Raw genomic sequence first — 13477 nt, 5'->3', positions numbered from 1 at the left:
CCGGTCATAGGTTACTCGAGAGGGATATCGTGATAACCGGACAGACTAGTGTGCTGTATACCCGTCCATATGATAGTTGCAGCTGGTCTCATAGCTGCTTGTGTAGGGACACTAGGGATACAGTATAGGTGCTCATTGGAGAATGAGTTCACTGATTGATCCGCTTACGGAATGCTGGATGGTTGATGATGCCTTATTGTCAGACAGCGATTCCGTAGTCCTAGTGGTGTATCTGGTCCTTAGACTTGAGACACCAAGGATGTCCTGTATTAGTGCTCCACTCTTTGATACCAGACTTATAGGTTTGGCTGTCCCAGATCTAGTACAGCTGATCATTGGGAGTGGTAGTCGACCTTACGAGGGCTATTGAGTGTCGATAGAGGATCATCCACTCTCGGCATCATGAGAGGAATATCCCATGTGTTCTTGCTCAGACAAATCCTTGACCAGGGTCATTCGGGTTGAGAGAGAAAGAGTTCTCCGGGAGAATCCGATTAGAGCGAGACTCGAGAAGAAACCGTGTGGGTCTGACAACACCATGCTCGATATACGGTCTCTGGTATATTAGATGGATGAGGGACTATAGGTACACGGTAACTGAGGACAGACAGATCCAATGGATTGGATTCCCCTATATCGTCTGGGGACTACGGCGTAGTGGCCTAGTACGTCCGTAGTCGATGAGTCGAGTGAATTATTACAGAGATAATAATTCACTGAGTTAGAAGGAGTTATGACAGGTATGACTCACGACCAACTCGATATTGGGCCTAGAGTGTCACACACATATGGTAGGCATTGCGATGAATAGAGGTTCTGATATGAGGTTTAAGTTGTATAAAGATAAGAACTCATGGTAAATAATTATCTTTTTATTATTGTATATATTTCTACGATTATGGATTTGTGTTGTGGTTGATGTTTAATTGAGTTGCCTTTGGATTTTATGAATCTCTGAGTGAAGTGGAGTATGATTTATGTAACGTACAAGTTTATGAATTATGAATATTGATTTGAATAGTTCTTAATATCCTCAAATTATTAGATTAGATCTTGGATTAAATTGATGATGAATTATAATATTATTGATTTTTGACAGGGTCACACCTCCTGAATGCGATAATTCGGGAGGCATGACACCACCGCCTGATAGGGGCAGTACCATTGTTGGCAGCATTAACTATCGATGGTCCCACCGCTTGATAGGGGTGGTACCACCACCTAGAATTCTTGGGAGATTGAGTCTCCCAAGCGGTGCCACCATCGGCCAGGAATTCAGGGGCTGAATGGGCTGCTCCATTCGGCCCAATTCAGCCCTGTCAAGGGCCTAGTTGGCTCCTAATTAACTTAGTGGGATTATCTCCTAATCCTAACTTAATTTACACTCTAACTTTGACAATTAAGACATGTTTACTGCACTTCTTATTCCGGTGCATCAATTGCTCTTCCGGCGAGCTTCTGGCGAACATCCGACGAACTCTTGGCAATGCTCCGGCAGACTCTCGGCAAGCTCTTGGACTTTGCGACGATCTTCTTGGTGAGTTCCGATGAGCTTCTATGGCAAGCTCCTGGACTTCTCGGTTGGTTCCTGCAGAACTTCCAATGAATGTCCGGACTTCCAATGAATGACTGGACTTCCGACGAACTCTCTAACTCCTAATGTGATCTCGATCTTGACTCCGGCACAACACCTGCTTTATATCTTACGGCCATCATAGTTAATCCTACATACTTTTCTTAACATATAGATTAGATCAAACAAATTACAATTGACTTCATCATCAAAATCTGAGATTCAATAAGTTATGCTAAGGTCGATTTTGCTAGCTACCAAATAGATAGAAAAAGTATATCCAAAACATGTCAATTTTTAGAACACGCACTTGTCTCTTGATCTTCCAAGAAACAAAACTCGATTGCATTATCTACAATCAAAGCTAAGTATATAGCAGCAGGTGCATGCTGTGCTCAAGTTATATATATGAAAAACACTTTAGAGGATTATGGAATTCACCTAAAAAACATACATATAAAGTGCGATAACACTAGTGCAATATGCTTAACAAAAAATCCTATTCAATACTCTAGAACTAGACATATTGATATTAGACATCACTTTATATGATATCATGTTAATAACCATGACATATCTCTAGAATTTATTGATACAAAACATTAATTAGTTGATATTTTTATAAAACCATTGATTGAGGAACAATTTGATTTTATAAGAAGAGAATTAGGTATGTTAAATTTTTCTGATACATGAGTTCCTCTTTAAATTTTTCTCCAGATTTTCTTAATCGAGTTCTCTTTTTCACGATCATTCACTATTATTTCTTCACTTGAGATAAGATTTGAATCATGGATTTATGGTATGTTTAATGAGCTATATAAATTTTTCATATAAATTTTCTCCTCTTACGAAAGTAGAACTTCAAAAACCTTATATGATGTTTGTGTAAATTAGTTTATGCACCACGTAATGATAAATCTTGCGCACTGGAACCACACAAATGTTGGTACCACACAAGTTTGCACCACACCATAATAAGGTTAGTGCTCGCTGTAGGTGGTGGCACCGCCCAGCCGACGGTACCACCACCTGTAACTTGCCCTATAAAAACATAAGTTAGGGCCGACAGTAGAACCGACCCCAACACACTCTACACCTCTTCAAATAGCCCCAAATCCCTAATTCCTCTTGCTCTCCCTCTAGTAACTCAAAAGAATCCTCATCCTCTACAAAATCAAGGATCAATCTCAAAACCTCCTTTGGTGATCACAAGAAGGTTAAACTACTAAGGTAATCCCTAAACCAAATTGTTTCCTTCTTTGTATTACTTGTCCTTGCCTCTCATTTGTTATTAATAATTGTAGTCTCCATAACTTCTAGAAGATCCTCAAGGGACAAAGGGAAGAGGAGATTAGATGAAACCAATGACTCCCTACTTTTGCCCTTAAATTTTCAACCATAGAATCTAGAAATATTCATAAGGGTAAATATATAGATTTAGAGGAATTGAGTAATTTGGAACAAATTCAATAGTTTGATATCCTCCCAATCCTTCAAATAAGTGAACCTATCTATCCTAGACTTGTTAGGTTATTTTATATCAACTTGCATGTAGATGAACATGATAGGGTCTCCACTTATCTCTTAGGACATCATATACCCATTACGGATAGCGTAATTTGCAACCTCATTGAGAAAAGGAGAGGTTGTTACTTTAGAGGATAATAGGATGAAGAATTAGTTGGAACCAATTATTCTGATGCCTTAGGTACAATTTTTGGTAATCCAAACTTGTCTATCTTTCTAAAAAGCTATAAACATTTACTACTTTTCAATACCAAATTGCTTCATCACATCTCGATAAGTATTATACTCCCAAAACAATATCATTATGATGAAGTTAGCCAAATAGAATTAGGAATGATGTATTGGATCATGCAGGGATATGACAATTATTTTGGTTACCTAATACAACAAAACATGATTAAACTATCAAAAAAGGACATGATGTTTCGTATAGTGGCTTGATCACTAGACTAATCTATGCATATGACATAGTCATTCCACCTGACGAAGAAATCCTGAAACTAGATAGGTTCAACATCATAAATAGAAACCTGCTAAAAAGATTAAGATATATCATCAGAAATGAGACTTGGACTAGATTACCTAGAAGGACTGATCCCCTCCCACCTGATCTAGAACCTGAAACATCAATATTTATGGGAAATTAATCTCCTCCTACTGGTCCCTTTGAGGCAACACCTCTAACAGAGTAAGCACCCTTCTCATCTATCGACGACATAGGGACTCGAACGAATCGATTTGAACAACGTCAAGGTCAAATTTTAACTGAGTTGCAGCAGATTCATCGATAACTAAATACTTTGTTTAGACATTTTGACTTACCTGAATAGCTAATGTATATATTTTTGTTAATGACAAAATGGGAGAAGTTGACGGAATCTCTCACTTTAATGTTGTGAACTTTTGATGTTATGTTCACTTTGATATTGTGATCTCTTTAACGTTGATAACTTTTGATGTTGTGATCTCTTTAATGTTAAGAACTTTTAAATGTTAGAAGTTGACGGAATCTCTCACTTTAATGTTGTGAACTTTTGATGTTGTGTTCAATATTGTGATCTCTTTATTGTTAAGAACTTTTAAATGTTACCATGCAACGATGTAATGTTGGATTCTTCTTAATATTGTGAACTTTTGAATGTTACCATGCAATAATGAAAGTATCATAAAGATTATATTAAGATGATGTATCATGCAAGTATTGATGTAAAGCTATGCCCGAAGCATTTTATCATGCATGAAGTGATGAAATTGTGCATTTAATATCTTGATGACTTGAAATTATGATGAAGCACAATGCATGTGATTTCTAATTAAAATCGATTAAAACTTGAATTCAAGGTTGTATTCTCTCAAGTATGGCATTTAGATAGGGCTAGTTAAGGTTAACTCCGTTACTAATTGGTTATCATCATAAAATGGAGGGAGATTGTTGAATCTCATATTTTGATGATGAAATCAATTGGTAAATTGTTTGATCTAATCTATGTGTTAAGATAAGTGTGCAAGATTAAGTATGATAGCGGTAAGGCATAAAGCAGATGATGGGCCAAAGTTAAAGATTCGGACGATGTACCGAAAGTGTGTCAGGAGCTCACCGAGAGTTTATCGGAAGATCGCTGAGAGTTCGTTGGAAGATCGCTGAGAGTTCATTAGGAGTTCCCCGGAAGCTCACCGGAAGACTCGCCAAGAAGTTTGCCGAGAGAAAAATCGACATACCGGACAGAGATTGCTTGCCTTAATCGTAGTTAGAACATTAGTTGAGCTAGGATTGGGAGGTAATCCCACTAACTCAGTTAGGGGCTAATTAGGCCCTTAAAAGGGCTGAATTAGACCAGTTGAACAACTCATTCAGCACCTGAAGTCACGGCCGGTGATGGCACCGCCTAGGACTCAATCTCCTAGATGCTCTGGGTGATGGTACCTCCCAGACTGGGCGGTGGTACCACCGACAGTTAATGTTGTCAGGCGATGGTACCGCCTTGTCTCAATCTCCGAAGCTCTGTCAAGAGGTCGTACCACCCAAACTAAGTGGTAGTACCACCCAATGTCGGTCTGTAGGTGGTAGTACTACCCAATAATCGTAGTGGTACCATCAGTATCCCGAAATCCGGGGATGTGACACTTTTTTGCTCTAATTCTAAAGCCATTGGAGCCTATAGATATTCCACCCTTTTCTACATGAAAGGGCACAAAAAGTGTGAATAGAATCTTAAATTATTAGGGTGTTAAAGGTATTGTAAAAGTACAAAGAGTTCTCCTCCTCCCTTTCTAGCGTTGTGATAATTCAAGAGAGGTGTGAGGCTTGTAAGGATTATCTCTTAAACCCATGAAAAGGAGAAAGCACTGTAAAGAGGTGGTTGGTCTTCACTTATTGAAGGAAGACCATTAATGGACGATAGTGACCTCGATGGAGGAGGAATCGAAAGTGGATGTAGGTCACACCGATCGAACCACTATAAATTCTAGTTTGCATTTCTATTGTTATTTACTTACTTTGCAATAGCTTCACTTCCTCCTTACTTGGCTTTCACTACCCTTACGAAGATTAGACGTCGAGCTGGAGGATTGATTGACATGTCAGTAGAAGGCTTCGATCCATAAATTCGGGCATCGGGCCAAGAAGATCGAACATTATACCAAGGAGATCGGATATTGTGATAAGACAATAAGCTGATTAGGCAATAGGCCGAAGAAGAGGACGATGCACGAATTCATGGACCGAAGCCTTCTGCCGACACATTGATCGATCCTCTGGCCCGATGTCTAATCTTCTGACTGTTGAATCTCGAATTTTGATGATAAAATCAATTGATGAGTTATTTGATCTAATCCATATTATTGAGTTAAGTATGCAGGATTAACTACGATAACCAGAAAACACAAAGCAAGAATACCGGAGTCATGTTCGATGAACGTTTAAGAGTCCGAAGAATCGTCGGAGATGCTGATGGAACCAACCGAGAAGAAATCGGGAACCTATTGGAAGTTCGCCGAAGAGATCATCGTAGGTTCGCAGAGATCACCGAGAAGTCTCGGCTACTCATTAAAGTCATCACAAGTTCAGGAGCGTGCTTGGACCCCCTCGGAAGAAGTTCGTCGGAAAGCTCGCCGGAACAAGACTTGACGTTCGCGGTTGATAAAATTGCTTAGGATGTGTTTTGTTATGTAGTTCACTTGTAATTAGGATTAGGATTAAGAAGATAATCCTATATCCTGGTTATGGGCCAATTGGGCCCGAGTTCGGACTAGTTTAGGCCAAGATTGAAGCCCAACTAGTGGCTGAAAACACTGTAGTCGGGCTGAAAACACTGTAGGCGGTGGCACCGCCTAGCACCCGAGAGCTGGGCGGTGACACCTCCTGGGCTGGGCGGTTGCACCGCCCAGCACCCGAGCACTGGGCGGTGGCACCGCTCGGCTGGGCGGTGGCACCGCCAGCATCGGGAAACCAAAGAGAATTCAAATTTGGAGCCCAAATTTTGGAGCCCAAATTTGAATCCTCTTGAGGCCTATAAATACCCCTCTATTCTCAGCTGAGAACACAACCTTTTGAGCAGCAAGTGTTTGAGAGAAAGGCCCTAGAAAAGTCTTAGATAGTCTTGTTTTCAATTTGCTAGTGTTCACCTCCTTCTTTCTTGCTAAAAATTTGTAAGAGAGTGAACCGCTTGTAAAGAGTTGTAAGAGGGGTATTTACCCTTCCATTTCAAGAGACTTGCTAGTGGAAGGTGGGAGCCTCATCGAAGAGGGGCCTCGCAAGTGGAGTAGGTCATTTGACCGAACCACTCTAAAATCGGCGTGATCCTTGGTTTGCATTTCATTATTGCCATTTACATTATTGCAAACCTTCTTATATGCTTTAGTTCCTTATTACTTTTGCTGCGCATATTTAAGAATACACTTTCAAGATTAAGCTTTTCAAGTTCCGTTCTTATCGTACGAAAGATTTACTAAAACCGAAGTTTTAATCCGCTGCACTAATTCACCCCCCCCTCTTAGTGCCGCTCCGATCCTAACACTGACATGTTTGATTCAGCCCAACATCTGATTCCTCTTGCTTTAATTGATTTATCTTTTCTGATTGAAGCTAGTCCTGCGTCACTTAAACGCTTATTAGATGACAAATACATCAATTGATTTCATCATCAAAATCCGAGATTCAATAATCTCCCTCTTTTTTATGATAACAACCAATTAATAACGGAGTTAACCTTAACTCCCCCTATCAATATGCGATATTGATATAACCTTGAATTCAAATTGAATTCAAGTCAAGGTGATTTTAATCATGAAATCATTATGAGTCCAAGCACTATGTCATCATAAAATCATACTTAATCCAAATTTCAATACATCATTCCATGTATGATTGTCATCATTGTTAGGAACGAGTCAGCACTAAGAGGGGGGTGAATTAGTGCAATGGTAAAAATCACGCGGTTTTGAAAATCTCTTCGTTTCGTACGATAAAAATCGATTTCAGAAACATGAAAGAGTATGCGAGTGTAGGCATAGTAAAAGCATACTAAGAAGGTAAGGAGGTTTGCAGTAAGATAAATTGCACAAAAGAAAAGGCAAACCAGATTTTTATAGTAGTTCGGTAGTCGTGACCTACATCCACTCCGTCGATTCCTCTTCCATCGAGGCCACCGGCATCCACTATCAATCTTCCTTTAATTGATTGTGGTACTTCTCTTTTTTGTTGATGACAAAGGGGGAGAAGTATATTGATGACATGACATGTTATGCATAATTCATGATGATATGTTGCAAGTATTCATGATGAATATTGCAACGACTTGAATTCAGTTTGAATTCAAGGTTCTATCAATATGGCATATTGATAGGCGGAGTTTGTTTCAACTCCGAGAGTTAAGGTTAACTCCGTCATCAAGTGGTTGTCATCATAAAAAAGGGATAGATTGTTGAATCTCGTATTTTGATGATGAAACCACTTGATATGTGTTTATGTTTTAATCTATGTTTTGAGTGACGCAGGATGCTTCGATCAAGATGAGATAATGAAAGCAGGAAAAATCATGTTGTGCCGGAGAAACATGTCAGAAGATTGGACGTCGGGCCGGTGGATCGGTCGACGTATCGATAGAAGGCTTCGAGCCGTGGACTAGAGCATTAGGCCAAGAAGAGTGGGTATTGTGCCAAGGATATCAGAGTTGCGGAGTCAACTAGCCGATTGGGCAATAGGCCGCAGGAGAGAACGATTCGCCGAAGAATCGGACGAAGCGTCGAGAGACCAATGACATGCCGAACAACTTGGTTCATTGCTTAGGATTAATTATCTCGATCGATGTTTTGTTTTAAGTGTGCAAGATTAACTATGATGAAGGTAAGACATGCAGTAGGAGTTGCGCCGAAGTTAGGACTATGATCACGTTGGGAGTTCGAGAGCATGACGGAAGTCCGGACGGTCGTCGGAGGTTCTGCGGGAACAAATACAAAAAGTCCAAGAGCTTGCCAAAAGAAGCTCATCAGAACTCGCCAAGTGGATCATCGCAAGTCCAGGAGTTTGCTGGAAGTCCGTAGAAGCATCGTCGGAGGACCGTCGGATGTTCGTCGGAAGCTCGCCGGAAGAAGCGATTGACGCACCGAAGCAAACTATAGTAAAAGTCTTAAGAATTGTCGTAGTTAGCACGATGATTAAGTTAGAATTGGGATGTGATCCCATTAACTTAATCTAGGGGCAATTGGGCCCTTGAAAGAACCAAATTGGGCCGAATGGATCATTCCATTCGGACCCAGATCTCTCGCCCAGAGGTGGCACCGCCCAAGAGAGGGTCTCCCAGGAAAGCTGGGCGGTGCAACCGCCCCAGGCAAGCGGTGGCACCGCCAGGGCTCAGTCTCCGAGCGAGACTGGGCGGTGCAACCGCCTCTGACAGCGGTGCAATTGCCTGAGCTCGATCTCCGAGCTCTACCAGGCGGTGCAACTGCCCCTGACAAGTGGTGGCACCATCAAGAGGCTCAGTCTTCGAGCCCTGTCAGGCGGTGCAACTGTCAGACCCCAGAATTCCGGGAGATGATAGATTTGAGCTCCAAATTCAAACTGGTTTGGAGCCTATAAATACCCCTCCAATCCCTGGGTAAAAGATACAAGCATAGAGAGATTAAAGAGAGAAAACACTGCTGTAATCTCTAGAATTTCCCTCCTCTAGCTTAAGTGTTAAAATTCTGTTTAAGAGAGGAGAGAGAGTGCTTGTAAGGGTTGTCTCCTAAACCCAATAAAAGGAGAAGAGGGGTGTAAGAAGGAGGTTGATCTTCGCCTAGTAAAGGAAGATCGTTAGTGGATGCCGGTGGCCTCGACGGAAGAGGAATCGGAGGAGTGGATGTAGGTCACGATTGATCGAACCACTATAAACTCTCGTCTTCTCTGGTTTGCATTTACTTTGAGCTTATTATCCTTACTACAAATCTCCTTCATAGCGTACTGCCTTATGCGCTTTTACGATTGCGTTTCCAAGCTCAATATTTTCCGAATTGTGTTTAGACGTAAATCGCTTTTCTCGTACGAACATCGTATTTCAGTTTGTGCTTACATTTTTATTTTCATCATAACTGCAAACTACCTTTATAGATTTGTTTTAAGTGCTTCTTACCTGATCTTAAGTCAAAGAAATTTACGAATCGACTTTTCTACTGAAAATCGGCTTTGTCGTACGAACGCAGTTTTAAACATTGAAAGTTTTTCGTGCACTAATTCACCCCCCCTCTTAATGCTCTTAATCCTAACAATTGGTATCAGAGCCTGGTATTTCTCATTTCGGATTTACACCCGAGAGAAATGGCTCTTCATGGCTTTAAAGAGGGTTTTTCGGTTGTTCGTCCACCGTTGTTTAACGGATTGGACTTCACTTATTGGAAAACTCGAATGAGAGTTTTCTTGATTTCTATGAATTTGGATTTATGGAATATTGTTGAAAACGGTTTTTAACTTCCCTCTAAACCGATGAACGAGTGGTCGGATTTGGAGAAGAAGTATTTTTCTTTAAACGCAAAGGCTATGAATGCCTTATTTTGTGCACTTGACAAAAATGAATTTAATCGTGTTTCGATGTGTGATTCGGTTTTTGAAATTTGGAGAACTCTTGAGGTCACTCATGAAGGCACTAGCCAAGTGAAAGAGTCCAAAATCAATATTCTCGTGCATTCTTACGAACTTTTTCGAATGAAGCCTTGCGAAACCATTGTTGACATGTACACCCATTTCACGGATGTCGTCAATGGTTTAAGAGCTCTTGGCAAATGTTTTTCGGATTTTAAACTCGTAAACAAGATTTTACGTTCGCTTTCTAAGAAGTGGGATTCAAAAGTAACTGCAATACAAGAAGCTAAAAACCTAAACAACTTACCACTTGAAGAACTAATTAGTTCGTTGATGACATATGAAATGGTGCACAATACACATGATGAACATGATGAACAAAACAACCTTCCAAAGAACAGGAAGGATTTGGAACCCTGGACAAATGAATTCCACTTGAGCGATGACTCAAGTGATGAGGACAATGATGAACTTGAACTTCGAACACTAAATCTTAATAAGTTTATTAAATAAAAATCTAAAATAAACAATGAACTTGAACGGAGGAAGAGGCCAAAGAAGAAGAACACAAAGTAGGATGAATCGAGCTCCTCCGAAGACGATGAGAAAATCAAGAAAGGCGAGGTGGCAAACTACGCCTTAACCGCTTTTAATGAAAAGGTAATCGAAATCCCCCTGATTTATTTTGAAATTACTTAATGCTTTCATGATGTATTTTCTTTTTTAGTTTAGAATTAATTTTCTTAAAAATTACATGTTTAAAAATAAAAATACAAAAATTATGATCATGCTAGTAATTTCAAAAATGATAACATTGCATATTTTTTTATAAACAAACAAAATGATTTTGATTGAAAATATGAAATAATAGTTAAGAAGTAATAATGTGTATCATGTTTGATTAACATTGTTGAATGAAATCATGTTTGATTTGAAGTAATGCATAATGATGTAATGAAAATATTAAATGTTTTTGATACAATGATTGACAATTTTATGCATGAGATTTTAAGTTATACATGATGATAAGCATGTGTTATTTTCATGAGTGTATTTAAAAAACATATGGCAAAATCATGTCCGAATGCATGAAAGTGTTAAACTTCATTTTCGGATTTTCTTGACCATAACAATTAATTTTTTAGAATATATTGATCTTGATGGTCTTATGATGAAATTCATTTTTCGATTCTAAACGTTGATGCATGTTTTTATTTAACATAAATGAAAAAGCATGCTAACATGAAATCAAATACTTAAAAAAAAAGGGGGGGGGGGGAGGGAATATATTATGAAATCATGAATCTACCTATGTTATGAATTTTGTGAATCATAAAAGTGATTTTTATGATTTAAATTTGAAATGAGTTTTATCAAAATCATGATATTGATTTCTTGGAATAACATGTGATTACCTTTGATGATCATTTTGATTCATGGAATTTTGGATTCGTGACTTGGTCTTAAATTTGCTTATGAGATGGTTGAAATCTTTGTACCTTTGAATTCTTCCCTTCTCCTTTCAATTTTTGAATTTATACATCTTATATGTTGAAGATTTGTATCATGCGTATCTAAGAAATATTGATGTGACAAATTGAATGAGTTGAAAATGAATGATGATTTTTCTCTTGAATATAACTTGTAATATTTTTTATATAAATCATCATTTTGATTTCTCGACATTCGATACATGAGATTTTATTATAAATCAAAATTTCTCATTAATCGATCTTCTACGAGTTTACTTGATATTCTCTTGAGAGGAGATTTTCAAAATTAATCATGATTTTTCCTTGTGAGTTCTTAGAATTATTACTTGATTTTCTTTTAAAACAAGATCTCTTCTTTGTACTCCTATGATTTTTCTTGATATTTTATTTAAAAAAGATATTTACTATATGAATCATGTCTTTTGGTATTCAAATGATTTTATCCTTCATGACATGATTTCTTTGTATTTATGGCTTGCATGGCTTGAAATATTTTGGTATGATGCATGCAATGATGAAATATTCATGAAGTTAAAATGATGTATGCAATACTTATGATAATGATATACATGATGTATTGCATATGATGTGTATTATGAATGCTTTAAATGATGAATGTTTGGTATCATGATCAACATGTTGATAAATGCTTAAAAATTTTAATGTTTGAGTATCATGTATGATATGCCCATTAATGATGATTGATTTATTTTTCGGTATCGTGCATGAAAAAAATAAAGTTCTTGAAATTGTGTATGTTTTAATATGAATATATAATGATGCACAAATAAGATTGATACTTACCTTTGTCATAATATGAAAATTGATATAAGGGTCTTCCCTTGTTTTTGACAATGACAAAGGGGGAGTAAGAATTTCTAGCGTGGACATCATGAAAAGAGGCAAACTAGCTAGCTTGTACAATTCAAGATGAAAGCAAAAATTGCACTTCGCAAAAAAGAAGATGTAAATGTAACATTTGCCAAATTGTTTGCTTGCCTCATGTAAAACATTCTCTTGCTAGTTTGGCATTTTGCTAGCTTGCACTTTGCAAAGAAAGCAAAAATGGCACTTCTCAAAAAGAGAAGAAAGAGCTTGTTATCTTGAACATCACAAGCTTGCCTATCTTAAGAAACAAAAATTGCAAAAGTGCTATCTTGCCTATCTCAATAAGCAAAACTTGCAACTTGCACATTGCAATAGGAAGCAAGAATCATGAGCTTACACAAGAAAGCTATCTTGCATTTGCTTTCAAAATTTTTGCTAGCTTATATATTGTGAAACTTGTATATCATAAAAATTACTAGCTTGTTGTCTAAAGAGAAGCAAAAAGTTGCTATCTCAAAAGAAGCAAATGTGCTATCTTGCCTATCTCAAAGAGGCAAAAATGCTAACTTGCACATCTAGCAAAACTTGATAAATTTGCATATCTCAAGAAGCAAGAGTTGCTTTCTTGAACATCTCAAAACTGATAGCTTGCATGTTCTAAAATGTTATAATATTGCTAGCTTGCATGATGTAGAACTTGCTATCTTGAACATTACCAAAAGTGCTATCTTGTATGCTGTAAAACTTGCATATCTGAAACTTGATAGCTTAAATGTTCTAAGCATGATGTAATATTTGCTAAATTTTCTAACTTCAAAACTGCATGATAATAAAACTTGATATTATGTTTTTCATGCAATAAGTTGAACTAATATTCCAAACACTTGATTGTGGTACTTCTCCTTTTTGTTGATGACAAAAGGGGAGAAGTATGTTGATGACATGACATGTTATGCATAAGTTCATGATGATATGTTGCAAGTATTCATGATGAATATT

This window comes from Musa acuminata, chromosome BXJ1-7 (assembly GCF_036884655.1).
Source record: "Musa acuminata AAA Group cultivar baxijiao chromosome BXJ1-7, Cavendish_Baxijiao_AAA, whole genome shotgun sequence".
NCBI lineage: Eukaryota > Viridiplantae > Streptophyta > Magnoliopsida > Zingiberales > Musaceae > Musa > Musa acuminata.
Note: the sequence above shows the minus strand (reverse complement) of the source record.